The sequence below is a fragment of the Coregonus lavaretus genome (assembly GCF_964263955.1).
Source record: "Coregonus lavaretus genome assembly, chromosome: 23".
Taxonomy (NCBI): Eukaryota; Metazoa; Chordata; class Actinopteri; order Salmoniformes; family Salmonidae; genus Coregonus; species Coregonus lavaretus.
The window spans coordinates 37,626,375-37,641,331 of NC_140010.1; the positions used below are offsets into that span (position 1 = coordinate 37,626,375).

Here is a 14,957-nt window from a genome sequence, read left to right on the forward strand (position 1 = left end):
TGAGGTTGTGGACAGGTGTCTTTTATACTGATAACAAGTTCAAACAGTTGCCATTAATACAGGTAACGAGTGGAGGACAGAGGAGCCTCTTAAAGAAGAAGTTACAGGTCTGTGAGAGCCAGAAATCTTGCTTGTTTGTAGGTGACCAAATACTTATTTTCCACCATAATTTGCAAATAAATTCATAAAAAATCCTACAATGTGATTTTCTGGATTTTTTTTCCTCAATTTGTCTGTCATAGTTGACGTGTACCTATGATGAAAATTACAGGCCTCTCTCATCTTTTTAAGTGGGAGAACTTGCACAATTGGTGGCTGACTAAATACTTTTTTTCCCCACTGTATATAAAAACATGGGGGATTGGAAGTGATGCAGACAATTACATTGATGGAAGTTACAATCGATCTGCAATATTAAGCTGATCTACCGCCAAAAGGAATTAAAAAGTCCTATATCGACATAACCTTAAAGGCCGCTCAGCAAGGAAGAAGCCACTGCTCCACAACCGCCATAAAAAAGCCACACTACAGTTTGCAACTGCACATGGGGACAAAGATCGTACTTTTTGGAGAAATGTCCTCTGGTCTGATGAAACAAAAAAAGAACTGTTTGGCCATAATGACCATCATTATGTTTGGAGGAAAAAGGGGGTTGCTTGCAAGCTGAAGAACACCATCCCAACCGTGAAGCACGGGGTGGCAGCATCATGCTGTGGGGGTGCTTTGCTGCAGGAGGGACTGGTGCACTTCACAAAATAGATGGCATGAGGAAGGAAGATTATGTGGATATATTGAAGCAACATCTCAAGACATCAGTCAGGAAGTTAAAGCTTGGTCGCAAATGGATCTTCCAAATGGACAATGACCCCAAGCATACTTCCAAAGTTGTGGCAAAATAGCTTAAGGACAACAAAGTCAAGGTATTGGAGTGGCCAACACAAAGCCCTGACCTCAATCCTATAGAAAATGTGTGGACAGAACTGAAAAAGCGTGTGCGAGCAAGGAGGCCTACAAACCTGACTCAGTTACACCCGCTCTGTCAGTAGGAATGGGTCAAAATTCACCAAACTTATTGTGGGAAGCTTGTGGAAGGCTACCCGAAACGTTTGACCCAAGTTAAACAATTTAAAGGCAATGCTACCAAATACTAATTGAGTGTATGTAAACTTCTGACCCACTGGGAATGTGATGAAATAAATAAAAGCTCAAATAAATCACTCTACTATTATTCTGACATTTCACATTCTTAAAATAAAGTGGTGATCCTAACTGACCTAAGACAGGGAATTTATACTAGGATTAAATGTCAGGAATTGTGAAAAACTGAGTTTAAATGTATTTGGCTAAGGTGTATGTAAACTTCCGACTTCAACTGTACATGTACTGTCGCATATCATGATATCGTTTTAGGTCTCCTTCACCAACTTTCGGGTAATAACCGAACACACATTTCCACAATTTGGTTGAACCTGCTGGACGCATCGTCATTTCACGCATGATAAAAATCAAAAACGGTATTGTAAATATCAATATATTTTTGAATTTCCGCTCTCCAGGGCACTCTGTGCGTCGTTGCGAGCCAAGTCCATTTCACAGTCTTTTCACCATTTCTGTCAATGTTTTTCTTTCTCCTTGTCTTTTCTTTGCACGGTCCAGAATCGGTTCTCAGATCAGGTCCAGGGCGAGGTTACGGATGACGTCCACAGCTCCCAAGTCAAAGCCGCAGAGGTCGAGCATGCCCCTGTCCGCGGCAGGGTTGGCGATGGAGTGGCCTTTTGAGGTCAACCCGCACACCATCAGTTTGGAAAATATACCAATTTTCTACCAAAAACAAAACATAATAAAGGCATGATGAATAACAAGGATTTTAATAACGATGATTATAGCTGTAGATGTGGCAAAACATTTGGCAACTCTACAACTACTTTGATAACCAGTATCGTTCCATGTCATTTCAGCAAGTAATGACACCCACCATCTCAGATTGTTCTGAAATAGTTTCTGTAGTTAGAAACAGATTTCCTGCAACATTATTTTGTTGAAAGACGTTTTGAACTCTGAGAAATTAATGTAATTGATTGCACCCAAATTGGCCATTTAAATTGATTGGATTCAGATAGTCAATAAATATAGTACCCAACATCTGATTTGCACAAAAAACGCTTCTTAACCATGGTTAAGATGTGAGGAATACAAATAAATGGTCAAAAGTCACCCACGGACCACCCAAACCCCACACCAATGGCCAGTATACAGTATCAGTTCTCTGTTTGACAAGTTGTGACTTGGAGTATTGTTTATTCATACTATGTAATGCATTCTCAGTAGGGGTGTAACGGTACACATATTCGTACCGAACCGTTCAGTACGGGGACCTCGGTTCAGTCCACACTGTGAACCCAAATGAATACATAAAAATACATATATTTACAAAATAAAACACTATGCCTATAGGCTATGCCTACACTGTGTTGTAGGCCTATGCCTCGAGTAATCTGAGCTGAAAAAATAATAATTCAGGCCTATGCGCACATTGTAATCAACATTCAAACCTTAATTGCCGCATTTTAAACTGTCCTTTTGAGAGGCGCAGCCGGGAACTAGTTCTGTACGATGGCAATGGACAGAGAGTTGTGGATAAAATGTTAACACTATGTCGACACGTAAACACAAAGTTGTTGTTGTAATGTTTACCCCTGTTTTCTCCCCAATTTCTTGATTACGATCTTGTCTCATCGCTGCAACTCCTCAACGGGCTCGGGAGAGGCGAAGGTGGAGTAATGCATCCTCCGAAACATGACCCACCAAGCAGTGCTTCTTAACACCCGCTCGCTTAACCCGGAAGCCAGCTGCACCAATGTGTCAGAGGAAACACCGTTCAGCGGACGACCACGGGGAGTCGCTAGAGCGCGACGAGCCAAATAAAGCCCCCCCCAGCCAAACCCTCCCCTAACCCGGACGATGCTGGTCCAATTGTGCGCCGCCTTATGGGATTCCCGGTCACGGCCGGTAATGACACTGCCTGGGATCGAACCCCAGGCTGTAGTAACGCCGCAACACTGCGATGCAGTGCCTTAGACCGCTGCGCCACTCTGGAGGCCCCATCTGCTGATCCTGACTGGGCCAAAGAAATTACAAGAGCGATATGTAGGCTAAGTTAATATTTTTTACGGATATGCAACCATTCTCTGCATTTGAGTATAGGGGGTTTCAGCACCTCGTGAAAGTGCTCAAACCACGTTACGAATTTCCCTCTTGCACCCATTTCAGCAAACAAGTAGTCCCCGCTCTACAGTGCCTTCAGAAAGTATTCAGATCCCTTGACTTTTTCCACATTTTGTTACGTTACAGCCTTATTCTAAAATAGATTAAATTGTATTTTTCCCTCATCAATCTACACACAATACCCCATAATGACAAGCTCTGGAGAAGGTTTTCATCAAGGATCTCTCTGTATTTTGCTCCGTTCATCTTTCCCTCGATCCTGACTAGTCTCCCAGTCCCTGCCACTGAAAAACATCCCCACAGCATGATGCTGCCACCACCATGCTTCACCGTAGGGATGGTGCCAGGTTTCCTCCAGACGTGACGCTTGGCATTCAGGCCAAAGCGTTCAATCTTGGTTTCATCAGACCAAAGAATCTTGTTTCTCATGGTCTGAGAGTCTTTAGTTGCCTTTTGGCAAACTCCAAGCGGCCTGTCATGTGCCTTTTACTGAGGAGTGGCTTCCGTCTGGCCACTCTACCATAAAGGCCTGATTGGTGGAGTGCTGCAGAGATGGTTGGCCTTCTAGAAGGTTCTCCCATCTCCACAGAGGAACTCTAGAGCTCTGTCAGAGTGACCATCATGATCAATGGAAACAGGATGCACCTGAGCTCAATTTCGACTCTCATAGCAAAAGGTCTGAATACTTATGTAAGTAAGCTATTTATGTTTTTTATTTTTAATAAATTTGCTAAAATTTCTAAAAACCTGTTTTCACTTCGTCATTATGGGGTATTGTGTGTAGATTGCTGAGGACATTTTTTTTAATGTATTCCATTTTAGAATAAGGCTGTAAATGCGGAAAAAGTCAAGGGGTCTGAAAACTTTCCTAAGCCGAAGTTTTCCATGAATTGCATTGCGCTTACTTAACAGTGAGGGGATTTTATTAATCTGGCCCGGGCAGGCATGTTTTGCACCAGGTGAAAGGTGATTGCATTCGTTTTGGAACCAGGCTGCCTCCCGGGCGTGAGGCAGGTGCCCCGTTCAAAGCCCATGGCGAAGTCGGCTCAAAACAAGTGACGTAGGAGCACGTGGAGTAATGATTAGGATTCTGTGTTTTCACATGCAAAACTGATTGCTTTTGATAAAAAACGCTTTATCTTCCTTCGCAATGAAAACTAGTTAAAAAATTCCAACATTTTATGGAAAAGAGATGTATGTTTCTGGACGATGCACCATGCTGCCTTGTTGACATGACTGTGTGGCACAGTTACTGTTTGATTTGAGAAGGGCCCTCCTCCCTCACAGTTTTTGCCAATTCATGTCACGGGCTATCAGCATAATTGAATCTGCCCAGTGGGAGCCATCACATTACCCCAGAGTGGGAGGGAGATGTACCATGCTACAGACATGTCCCCTTTATGAGAGTCACAAGCAGGGCTTGACATTAACTTTTTTAGCCACTTGTCCTTTCGACAAGTAGGACAGATCTTTTACTTGTCCGAAAGCTGAAGTAACTTGTCCCAACAACATCCAAAAAAAGGGTGACTGAATAGGAGGGATCTCAAATAATTTTCTGCACTTGCTGTCACACCCTGGCTCTGGGACTCTATATGTTGAGCCAGGGTGTGTATATTCTATGTGTTGTATTTCTGTGTTGGCCAGAGTGGTTCCCAATCAGAGGCAACGAGTGTCAGCTGTTGCTGGTTGTCTCTGATTGGGAGCCATACTTATAGAGGCTGTTTTCCCACATTAGTTGTGGGATCTTGTTCCTTTCGGTGTGTTCCTTTTGGTTTACATAGGACGTCACGGTATCGTTTATTGTTTTGTTGTTCGTGCATTCATTAAATAAAGAAGTATGTTCGTTCATCACGCTGCGCCTTGGTCCACTCACTCTGACGATCGTGACAGAAGATCCCACCACTCCAGGACCAAGCAGCGTGTCCAGGAGCAGGCGGCCTGGACATGGGAGGAAGCGCCGGGAAAGGAGCTGGAGAGGTTGGCGATGGCCCAGGTGGGCAAATCGTGGTCCTGGGAGGACATGCTCGGGGGCAAAGGGCCATGGGCGAAGATTAAGGCCCTGGCGAGAGAGGAGCAACGGCGTCAACAGTGTCGTCGTCGGACGGACGAGAGGCAACCCCAGAAATTGTTTAGGGGGGGGGGCACACGGCATGGGCGACGGGGCAGCAGGAGGCTGCCACAGGGCGTTTTGGGAGATTAGGAGAGGAGGCCACCGGGTTTGGGGGGCCAGAAGGCAGGTTGGCGGAGCCTGGATGGAGAGCAAAGCCAACTCCCCGTACTCAGGCATGGCAGCATGAGGCTGGGCAGGTTCCGGGGTATGCGGAGCTGCGCACTGTGCCACGAGTGGTCCGGCATAGTCCGGTACGTCCTGTGCGAGCACCTCGCACGTGTCGTGCGACGGTGGGCATGCAGCCAGGACGGAGTGTGCCGGCTCAGCGCTCGTGGCCTCCAGTGCCTCTCCTCGGTCCCGGATATCCTGCGCCAGTGTCACGTGCTGTTATGCCAGTACGGGTACACAGCCCTGCACGTCCTGTGCTGATGCCTCACACAGAGTGTGTGAAGGTAGGCATTCAGCCAGGACGGGTTGTGGCAGCTCTTCACTCCAGGTCTCCTATCCGTCTCCACAGCCCGGCCCGGCCTGTTCCTGCTCCTCGCACCAAGCCTACGGTGCGCGTCGCCAGCCCGGCCCGGCCTGTGCCTGCTCCTCGCACCAAGCCTACGGTGTGCGTCGCCAGCCCGGCCCGGCCTGTTCCTGCTCCTCGCACCAAGCCTACGGTGCGCGTCGCCAGCCCGGCCCGGCCTGTGCCTGCTCCTCGCACCAAGCCTACGGTGTGCGTCGCCAGCCCGGTCCGGCCTGTTCCTGTTCCTCGCACCAAGCCTACGGTGTGCGTCGCCAGCCCGGTCCGGTCTGTTCCTGCCACTCACACCAAGCCTACGGTGTGCGTCGCCAGCCCGGTCCGGCCCGTTCCTGCTCCACGCACCAAGCCAGGGGTGCGCATCGTCAGCCCGGTCCGGCCCGTTCCTGCTCCACGCACCAGGCCAGGGGTGCGCATCGTCAGCCCGGTCCGGTCCGTTCCTGCTCCACGCACTAAGCCAGGGGTGCGCATCGTCAGCCCCGTCCGGCCCGTGGCTGCTCCACGCACCAAGCCAGGGGTGCGCATCGTCAGCCCGGTCCGGCCCGCTCCTGCTCCACGCACCAAGCCAGGGGTGCGCGTCGTCAGTCCGGCACAACCCGTGCCTGGGTCACCGGTGCCTGGTCAGGTACCGGTCAGCTGCTCCACACCGGAGCTTAAGCAATCCGCTCCTACGATGTCCAGTCCAGCTCCAGCCAGCGGGGCCAGACCGGACCAGGGGCGCTACGGGGGGATTATTGGAGGGTGGTGGGCAAGCCCGGAGCCGGAACCGCCACCGAGGAGGAATGCCCACCCAGCCCTCCCCTGGTTTGTTTATGTTTAGGCGCGTCGCAGTCCGCGCCTTTAGGAGGGGGTACTGTCACACCCTGGCTCTGGGACTCTATATGTTGAGCCAGGGTGTGTATATTCTATGTGTTGTATTTCTGTGTTGGCCAGAGTGGTTCCCAATCAGAGGCAACGAGTGTCAGCTGTTGCTGGTTGTCTCTGATTGGGAGCCATACTTATAGAGGCTGTTTTCCCACATTAGTTGTGGGATCTTGTTCCTTTCGGTGTGTTCCTTTTGGTTTACATAGGACGTCACGGTATCGTTTATTGTTTTGTTGTTCGTGCATTCATTAAATAAAGAAGTATGTTCGTTCATCACGCTGCGCCTTGGTCCACTCACTCTGACGATCGTGACACTTGCCCATAGACCACATGTCAAACTCGTTCCACGGAGGGCAGAGTGTCTGCAGGTTTTTGCTACTCCCTTGTACCTGATTGATGAATTAGGGTCATTGATTAGTAAGAAAGTCCCCTCACCTGGTTGTCTAGGTCTTAATTGAAAGGAAAAAACAAAAACCAGCAGACACTAGGCCCTTCATGGAATGAGTTTGACACCCCTTCCATAGACGATGTTATCGCCCTAACAGCTATCCCAAATAATGTACAAAAAAAGTAACAAATGAAATACAAATACTGCTACGCATTTGGCTGGCATGCTATGGGAGGAACGAGAGGAATCATGACATTGACAAAATATATTTAGTGGGGCCAAATCTTTTCAAATAGCCTATTCCACTCTAGTGGAGATATGGCACAAGAGAGATGTGTGGTAGCCTTATCTGGCTAGCTGTGTGTGCCGAATCGTGCAGATGAGTGAGTGAGAGTCAACAGGCCTGGCTGGCTGTGCGTCCTGTGATAGGTTGTAAATCATCATGGGCTGCAGAGCAACTCTTCGGTCCTCAAAACTGTATAATTCTAAACGAATAAAAAAGTTGTAGGTAGGTTGCACATTGCTAAAATAATATGGAAATAAGCCTAGGCCAACTATGCATTTATTTCATAAGACTTCCTCAGCTGTAGCCTAAATTCTTTTGACTCTTCATTAGATTTTTCCATCTTGGTATTGTATGCTCAATTTCACTTCTTGTGGCCTAAAATATGTCATTCAAAATAAATCTGTGAATGAGAATGTCATAGACTCCGACCCCCCATAATTATTCCCATTTAAAAGCTGAAACTTTAGGAGAAACACTATTAGAACAGTTTGGAAATTACTCTTCATAACTTTAATTTGTCTTAATGCTTTTGTCATATTTCAGTTAGTATGATTGGCTTTTGGTCGTTTGGTTTGCAATGGCAAGGAAGGATTTTTTTCCCGGCCTCACATGCATGCATAATTTCAGTCTTATAATGCTTTGCTCCACTGTAAGGTTTGTCAAAATTTCTCATTCGATTTTTATATCTTGCTATTGTTTCTTCTCTCTCATTATTACCTTAGGCCTCCCATGTTTTGGGGTTATTCAAAAACAACTTAACTTTGAGATATCTAACGGAGTTCTAGGCTTCATTCAATGTTTGATAATGAAATTACACAGCAGGAGAAATCTAGCATGCATTAAACTGAAAGAGTGGCTTAATAGGCCAAGTCATATTCATAGCAAAATGGAGAGAAAATAGAACATTTGGCCTTCTACAACAATAAGATACCGGAGTGTCCGCTATAAAATAGACTTCGGCTATTGGCCCAGATCATCAGATATTCGAGAGAAAAAATGAAAATAATTATCTGACCGGATATTTTGCGCTGCTTTGGTTAGATCCTTCGCTCTACGTTGTTCTCTTGCTTTGTGTAAATACAACATATTTATTGAAAGAGGCTATAGCAAACAGCAATATAGGCAATTTACTCAAAATGTCAACCATGCACTGCCCTGATGTGTGCTGCGGCAGTACAGCTGCCTGATCCAATCCTGGTCGGAGTAATTGTTTGATAGTGATTTTTTACTATCAAACAATGACATCTATATTGTGGTTGTCCACTTTTCTTTTTTGACTTGCCCCGGACAAGCCTTAAAATGTCGAGCCCTGCACAAGTGTGCATCTGGCACTGAAGGAGGCAGTGTCATGGTGCATTCGTAACCAAGTGGGAAGTGGGAATTTACCACAAACGACTCAGAAAAATCCACTTGAACGGCCCTCCAACTAGTAATTACTAGTGGGAAACTCATCATCCTGAGCACCCACTTCTCCCACATGGTGACCTCTGACATCACTTACTAAGGAAATCGTTTTTTCTAAACTCTTTAATTTGAAAGCATGATAGCTGTACTTTTTGTTTATAGTTGACTCAGCTTGTTGGCGTTTCTCAACGAGTTCAAAAATCATATGAATGCATCACAAATGGTATTTACGACTTCACAACTGGTAAATTCCCACTTGGTTACAAATGCAGCATCAGAGTGGAACCCTAAGAGTCCCAACATAATAATCCTGTCACAACAGACAATGCCAGGAACATTGTGAATGCTGAACATTGTGAATGGCATTTAATTTTCCCGCTGTACTGAAACCTGACCCCAAAACCGCAATACGTTCCAAACTGTGGGTTTGGTGAACTGTTACAGCCCTAATCCACTAATGCCCTTTTATCCATTTTGCTGGTCTCTTGTGTTTACTAAATGTATCACAACATTTTCTTTGCAACTTGCAATAGATTTTGCTCATGATGAAAATAAATGGTTTGGTCATGCTCACAATTCAAGCCAGTCCTCCATGAAAGCAATTCAGTTTGTCCTTCTCTTAGCAACCTAATGCTTCAACCTGACTCTCCTTGAATAGTCCAACAAGAAGCAGCTGAGAGGGCTATCCCTATAGTGCAATCCTCATTTGAAACCCAAAAATGGGATGGAGAATTGGGCTAGTGACTAAAATGTTGTGACAACCCTAATAAAATAATACAATTATAAACCATTGCATGGCAGTCATGTTTTTCAATAAAAAAAATGTTTAACATCTCCATATGTTTTGTGATTAGTGACACTTACCAAAAAAAACAACCCAATACAAAACACTATACTGTGTATGTTTGGGACTTTTCCCATTGAAAACCCTTAGAGATAACATTGGGAGCCTAATAGTTTGCTTGTTCACCAAACACACACAGGGGTGGTTTTCTGGACACAGATTAAGCCTAAGAGAAGGACAAACTGAACTTCTTTCATGGAGGACTGGCTTGAATTGTGAGGATGTTTACAACGTATTTTCACCATGAGCAAAAGCTATTGGTTTTCTACCCAAAGTTGCAAAGAAAATATTGTGATACATTTGATAAACACGAGAGACCAGCAAAATGTATAAAATGGCAGTAGCAGGATTTCTCTAAACAGGAAATAAAACTAAATAAAATAATAATTCACTGAGAATACATTACATAGCATGAATAAACAATACTCCAAGTCGCAGCTGCATAAAACATCTCAGAGAGAACTGATACTGTGTATTTACCAATTGGGGTGGGTAGGTGTCGTTTACAAGTTATTTGGATTCCTCACATCTTAATCATTGCTAAGCGGTTTTCGTGCAAATCGGATGTTGGGTACTATATTTATTTTATTTTATATGAATCCTATATTGAAATAGCAGATTTGGGTGAAATCAATTAGCTTAATTTCTCAGAGCAAATTATATTTCAACAAAATTATGTTGCAGAAATGCTTTCTTATGTTTCTAACTACAGAAACAATTTCAGAACAATCTGCGATGGTGAGTGTCGAAATCCTCTTTCTTGTGCTTTGAGGTGGAACGACCCCAGAATGTACTTGATCAAGCTGCACATAATGATACAGTGACTCCAGATAAGGTGCATAAAACAAACATGATTGAATTGTGATTAAACTGGTCAGATTCTGTTACAGTACTTATAGTAGTGTAGTCACATTTAATTCAAAAAAAAATTGTATTCCATGTGACATGGTATCTGTGCAAGTGTTTTCCAAAAATACCCAAGTCTATTTTTCAATCAACACAGCACAAGTTGGCATTGACAGTACAGTAGGGGAAGGACAGTGGTACACCACAGATTCAGTCTCTGAGGACTACCTTGATGCATGACATCAACTTACATGTCTGTACATCCTCAGACACTCCGCCGGGTTGGCCTTGCCGTGCCAGCAGGCGCTGTTGGTGAATATGATGAACATGTCCACAGCGATTCCCTTCTCCGAAGCCCACAGGATGGGGAGAGCATAGTCTGTGTAGCCACTGGGGAGCTGTGAACAGATCGATGACACAGCGGTCAGCCATGACCCACAGTCCATGTTCAGTAGGGCTTGGCAGCAAAACGTTTGAAAACAGAACACAGAAATTAGCTTTTCTTATTGGACCAAGTCCAATAAGTTCCTCCCCGTTTCAGTCCATTTTCTTCAGTTTGGTTCCCTTATGGACATTACCCTGGTTTCAGACAGTGTGACTAGTGATTTTGGCAAGCAAGCATTCAGCAAGCAAGTTTTTGTCATTAAAACAATGTGTGTTTCGAGATGCACATTTTGCAGTGTGACACTTAATGTCCGTACCTTGACCAGCTCAGCTGTTACTTCACGAAGAGACATGTCGCCAGAGATAGTGCAAGGAACTATAGCTCCCTCCGAGTAGGCCAGAACCTGCGTCTCTGCCTCTGTCCGCACAATAACCTGTAACAGACACAACCAACTTGGTACATAATGTTAAAATAGTCTCTCTCTAAAATGCCTGGAATTATCATAACAATTTTAAATGACATGTTCTCATAACAGAGCATGCCTTGAATGCCTGTGCCCTCTTGAGATGGTGGCATGTGGGGGGGGAGATGTGGCAGGAACCCATGGAATCTCTCAAAAAGACCCTTTCCTTGACCCTAGCTTCCTCCAGAGACCGTCTAGCCTTCCCACGTTTATAGATGCAGCTTAGAAACACAGCTGTGACAACTAGTCATTAACCCGTGCTTATGAGTGCAGCACATAGTTAAAAAGAGAGCCCCCCCCCCATCTTTGCCATTATCGCTTCTGTGTCAAGTGCAGCCTCTATCCATCTCTATGGTGCATATTGAGTGCAGGATTGTAGTGTTGACTTACCATGGCCAACGCTGCAGCCGTGACAGCTGTGCTGACTGAGGTCCCCTGAACAATGCTGCTCAGAGACGTGCTAATGTCCCCCACCACCGCAAAGTGCTTTCCCGCCGGCTCCACGTTCTGAGGAAACAGACACGAGTGAACGTTTTGCATTTGTGAACACTACTCAGAACAATGGGAGGCATGCTCTGTGAGTATTAGCGGATGAGAAGCTCGACCTACCATGAAACATTGGTAGAAAGCACAGTCCAGTGATTTGAGGATGTCACCGTCGGCTTCCCATTTCACTTTCCCCCGGTTGCCTTGGCCCCATTGTAGTTTTCCGATGCCGTCAAGATGCTGAAGGGGTTGAGTTTTGCCTACAATGACAATACAACTGTTAGATAGATCCCTGAGAAAGCAGCAAGTGAATGAATCCCAGTTCTTCGAGAGTGAGAGACAGCAGGTAGGTACGCCTCACCTTCTTTAAAGCCGCCTCACTTTGGATCCTCTTGCAAACCGCTGCCACGTCTGAGCTTCCTGGTTTGAGGACTTGGTCTGCTGTCATCTTACCCAGGGTTCTTAGCACTGATTTAATCTCTTTTAACAAAGCTTTCCATACCTACAGAGGAGAAAAGGCATCATACAATCAGAAGACCAAAAAACAACCCCCAATCTTATCCACAAAAGTAATGAAGATATCTTCAAACCCTAATATGAAAAAGTGATAGTTCTATGATGCTGAAATGATATGGTGCTTGTCTTTCCCATTCATATGGGATTGAGCGATACAGCTGGATCTAAAAAAAACCTAGAGGGGGACGAGAACCTCTCAACATTTGACCAACTTTGATTTGGAGCGAATTACCCCTTTTAAGAGTTGGTTAAATATATAAGTTGGTTGGTGCACACTGCTCACCTCTTTGGACTTCAGGTGGTCTGTCAGTAGTTGTTCCCGCTCTAGCCTGTGCTCCTCTATCAGATGGGTGACCTCTATTTCGTCAGCACTGTGTTTGACCTTCTCACCCGCTTCCAGGTAAGAGAGGACTTTGACCACCTCAGAGTTTTCCTTGTCGCCGTATGCCACCTGGACCTCTTTCCATCCTTTCATAGCGTATTTACTGATCAACGTGATTTTCGGTAAACTTTCCAAATGTCGACAAAACAAAATAAGCTAGGAAAGGTGGGATCTTTTTGTGTCTGTAAAATATATCATGTGAGAAAGGTCAGTGGAAATGCTTTAATGCGCAAATATTGATATAATAACCATCATATCGAAGTAAACGTCGAGTCACGCGATGATGTGTGGTCCTCCCACTACAAGTCGGGAAAGCATGCCGTTTATTATGCTCTTTTGTCCATAATAACCTCATCATGTAGACTATACATGCGCTCTAACCAACAGCGAGCAGATACAGTACTGTATCTGCGCACTGTTGGCTACTGTATAAAGCTAAACAATTTTGTGAGAGAACCATCAGTAGAGTTGAAAATGCGATGGAAACCCATTTAACTTGTATTTTATATTTGGTACATGGGAATTTAACCTCAAAAGGTATGTTTATGTACACTAGGTCATCACGCACAGCCTTTGATCTGCAACAAGTCAATTTTGATGGAAACATCTCTGGTGGGAAAATGCTCATATATTGTTTTAATGCAGATTGTAGAATATTCACATGTAAATCTGTCGCCAGTTGGATGGAAACCTAGCTACTAAGATCACATTTTCTTACTGATTTCATCCATTTGAGGATATCCATGTACTCTTCCACATGTAAATGCTCTTCACCTGTGAATGTTTCATGCCTAGCTTTAAGTGTGCCTGTTGTGTTATACTTCTGAAATGTGTGGGTCAAGTCCTGATACACCAATCATTGTTATCTTGGAGTTCCTTTTTTAAATCAATACAAATAATATTCTCCGCAGTTCGTTATGTGTTGGACCCCTGTAAGACTAGCTGTCGCCATTGGCGTCGGCTAATGGGGATCCTAATAAAACTGAATTCTAAAGTTTAACAGTTAAATCTTACACCATTTACTGTCCCTTGTTGATCCATATTAGTGTTTACAGTGTGTACATTGTATATCTCTGGCAGCTCACCTTCGTTAGCAGGCTTAGTGTGGGAGAGTCTGAGCAGATCCTGGTGCGACCAGCCCCCTCTTATTCTATATTTAGTCACTGCCAGAGCCAGGCTCATGGCGTCCTGTTCATTGTACCAATTAGACACCGCTTTCCTCAGGGCCCGTCCCCATATCCCGCACTGCATACCCTCCTTCACCTCCTTCTTGTACTGAACGAAGGTGAAGAGGTGCTCGGAATCCCGGCACACATCCCTCAGGGCTTGGAACACCCTCTGACTGGTCTTCAGTTCCGAGTGCTGGGAGCACACATCCAGCCTTTCCTCAGGGCCCGTCCCCATATCCCGCACTGCATACCCTCCTTCACCTCCTTCTTGTGCTGAACGAAGGTGAAGAGGTGCTCGGAATCCCGGCACACATCCCTCAAGGCTTGGAACACCCTCTGCCTGGTCTTCAGTTCAGAGTGCTGGGAGCACACATCCAGGATAAACAGGGAAGGGTTGGCCAGCCTCTTGACCTCCTCCACCACCTCGCAGCCCCTGCCCTCCTGAAGCAGGGAGCACAGTGCCAGGGCACTCTCCATGCCCAGGCGGTGCTCCTTGGTGTCATACATGGCCATTTCAGAACCGTAGCAGAGGAAGCGGCAGAGCCTGGTGACGGCTGTTACCTCCCACGGGTGCTCACCATTGCAAACTGAGTTTTGGGCGTGGTCGTTGGCACCCAGTCCCGATGGCTCCATTGTGAAAGCTCCTCTAAGACAGATAGATGGTAACGTGGAGAGAGATGTTTCAGCTGAAAGTTACATTTTCTTATTTTTTAAATAGACAATTGCACTGGTAGCTAGGGTGTTTAGTAAACAATAAAGACAACGTTCTGGTTCTAACTACAGTAAGCACGCCATTTAATTTAATTGCAAAAGCCTATTACCTAGCTAGCTTTACACTTACAGTGTAGCCCTTGTATAGCTAGCTAGCTAACAACATTCATACCGCTGTCAAACATTGAAACTAGTCTCCTTAAATGGGTAGCTAGCTTGACAGAAAGACTCAATCCGATTATGCATGACAGTCATAAAGTAGGCAGACAACAACCATATGCTATTCACATCAGTTCCTTAATTTTGTTACGTCAGCTACATTGGAGGTTGGTGGCACCTTAATCGGGCACGT

General features: G+C 45.3%; 1 pseudogene across 1 annotated transcript; it reads right to left on the reverse strand.

Moving 5' to 3' along the window:
- Positions 1-1,665: 1,665 nt before the first annotated feature.
- On the reverse strand, positions 1,666-14,527 carry LOC311098698 (RNA-binding protein RO60-like; annotated as a pseudogene). The gene is made up of 9 exons: positions 14,231-14,527; positions 13,811-14,063; positions 12,627-12,844; positions 12,189-12,329; positions 11,951-12,087; positions 11,732-11,848; positions 11,195-11,311; positions 10,745-10,891; positions 1,666-1,821 (listed from the first exon to the last, which is right to left on the reverse strand). The product of its transcript is annotated as an RNA-binding protein RO60-like (transcript).
- Positions 14,528-14,957: the final 430 nt, after the last annotated feature.